Source organism: Tupaia chinensis, unplaced genomic scaffold (genome assembly GCF_000334495.1).
Source record: "Tupaia chinensis unplaced genomic scaffold, TupChi_1.0 Scaffold000614_1, whole genome shotgun sequence".
Lineage (NCBI taxonomy): Eukaryota > Metazoa > Chordata > Mammalia > Scandentia > Tupaiidae > Tupaia > Tupaia belangeri.
In genome coordinates, this window is record NW_006160133.1 from 52,911 (window position 1) to 55,781 (window position 2,871).

Sequence of the window (2,871 nt, forward strand, 5' to 3'; positions counted from 1 at the left end):
TTTAATTAATTCACTATACACCATCACAACACACAAATGAAAAATATGGAATGCTTCACGAATTTGTGTGTCATCCTTGCACAGGGGCCATGCTAATCTTCTCTGTATCATTCCAATTTTAGTATATGTGCTGCCAAAGGGAGCACTGGATATTTTCTATAGGATGTTTGCACTCACTGGAATGAGATGAGGAGAGTGAGAACTAGCCCCCCAGGGGAAAGGTGGTCACTGTAATCCCTTATGTTCTTTTTTTTTTTTCATGGTTTTGGACATGTGCATACAAGTGCCTGGTATGTTTATCAAGTCCCTGGGTCCAGGGTTTCAAACACAAGTCAGTTATGTGGGGTCCAACCACCTTAACCTCCACGCCACCAGCTGGCCCAGCTACTTTTAATATGACTAAATTTGTATGATTGTAACTCTATGTATACATATTGCTGTGTGTATCTACGCATATGTGTGTGTGTACTTATATTTAACCTATTTAAACAAGTATTGCATGTTTCTCTAAGATCATTGGCACAAAATTGATGACTTAAGAGATATGTTTATTCATTAAGCCTTTTGTTACATTTTGAAAAAATTTTTCTCTGATACCTGCACATTTTATTTTTTAGGAAATACATTTTTTGAGAGGTTTTTGCCATAGGGCAAGTGAACTTATCAGAGACACAGACAGAGAGAGACAGAGACAGAAAGGAAAAAAATCACCCCCCAGGGGCATGGTCATGCCACATTCCCTTCTCATTCTCCTCTTGGGATTTTGGGCACGCACTCACATGCACCTGGGATGAGTTTAAGCCACTGAGTTGACTATGTGGGAGTCCAATGATGCAACCATTATGCTATCTGCTGGACCCTGGACAATATGTTTTATTTTATTATACATTCAATGACTGTGTATCATTACATCTTATAAAACAAATTTCTCCAGCATGAATCCACTATATATTAGTCCAGTTACAGATATTATCATACAGATATCATCAACAATTTTTCATTTTTGTGTCCTTTAAGCATTTTGCTTCTTTCTTTTTCCCCTTGATTCCCTTTCTCTCACTCTCCCCATTTCCCATCATTCCAAAACAAAATCTGTTACCTACTTATAACTCCTCCCACTTTCTAATTTCCCCCACCTTCTGTAAACAACATTCTACTTTCTGTCTTTATGGATTTGCTTATTCTGAAAGCATCAAATAAATGCAATTATATCTTTTTTTTTGTGAGTGGTTTCTTTTACTTAGGAAAATGTTGTCAAGGATTTTTTTTTAAAGTTGTAGCATGTCTGAGAATGTAATTTCTTAATATTGCCCATGAATATTCCAGGTACAGACAGATACACCACATTTGATTATCCATTTATCTTTTAATGGCATTTGTGTACTTTTCACTATTTGATAGACTATTATGAATAATGCTCCTATAAATATCCATGGAAAGATTTTGTGTGGACATATGTTTTAATTTTTCTGTGATAGAGATCAAATTCAATTTCCAGATTCTATAATAACTCTATTTTAACTTTGTGCCAGTCTAATTGTTTTCCAAAGTGTCTGCATCAGTTTAAAATTTTACCAAGGGAAGCCAGCAGGTGGCATGGTGGTTAAGGCATTGGAGTCCCACATGGTTGACCCTGGTATAAGTCCCAGATCTCGTGGCTTAAAACTTAAGCTGAGCATACATGCATGTGTGACCAAAATCCTGATAGAAGACTGGAGTAGAAGGGACTGCAGTATGACCATCACACCTGGAGATAATTTCTCACTTTTGCCCCCATCTCTGGCAGGTACATGCTCTCTCAGGCAAAATCTAAGTCAAAATAAAACAACAAAACAGAACAGGACAAAACAAAACAAAACAAAATATAAACACCAAGAACATCTCACCTAAAGTTCTTCTTTTGCAGATATGAGCATTACTACTATAACCATCATAATAAATGTGAGATAGATTTGATTTGCATTATCCCACTAGCATTTTCAGTTTCATTTAAGGGCAATATTTTTATGTTGAGGATTTTTAGCAACTCAAGATTCAGGCCAAGACTTTTTTTTTTAAACAATCCCATAGCATTTAATTTGTGTAATTTACACTTATTTATCTTATTTTGTTTTAATTTGATAGAGCCATGAGGTTTACTCTCTTAACAAATTCTTGAGTGCCTAGTAAATTATTTAAATCTTGGTACAATGTTGTACAAATGATCTCTAGAGTATATTTGTCTTGATTGGAAAACTACTGACTAATAATGCTGAGCATCTGTTTAAGTGCTTATTGGATAGTTTTAGATCTTCATCAGAGAAATTTAAATTAATTCTAAATTTGGTTGTGGGTATTTTATTTAAACATTAAAAGATTTCTTTACCTATTATGAACTCAAGTCTCTCATCAGTTATATAGTTTTCAATATTTTTTCCATTAAAAGTGCTATGTTTTTACATTCTTGTGTTCTTTGAAGAACAAAATGTTTTATTTTTGATGTCCAATTTATCTATTTTTAATTTTACACTTTGGCTTTTAGTGTCACCGAAAAATATTGACTAATACAACATCACAAAGATTGACTCCCATATTTGTATCTAAATTTTTGTTTTTCACTTTTGAATTTAGGTCTATGATCCACTTTCAATTAATTTTTGTACTTGAGGTGAAGGGTAAGTCCAGTATCATTATTTTGCTAATCTTTAGCTTTATCAGCAACACTTTATTTTTTTTGGAGAGGTTTTTACCATAGGGCGCATGTGCTCACCAGACAGACAGAGAGAGATAGAGAGATAGAAAGAGAGAAGTCACTCCCCACAGGGGATGCCCACACCGCAATCTCTTCTCCTCCATTCTCCTCTCGGGATCTTGGGCACACATGCACACACG

General features: G+C 34.9%; 1 non-coding gene and 1 pseudogene across 1 annotated transcript; one reads left to right on the plus strand and one right to left on the minus strand.

Moving 5' to 3' along the window:
* Window positions 1-2,871, plus strand: part of LOC106736038 (60S ribosomal protein L34 pseudogene) — a 29,824-nt pseudogene that overhangs the window by 20,291 nt on the left and 6,662 nt on the right.
* On the minus strand, window positions 40-146 carry LOC114009751 (U6 spliceosomal RNA). Its single transcript, XR_003551144.1, has one exon. It is a non-coding gene; the product is annotated as a U6 spliceosomal RNA (small nuclear RNA).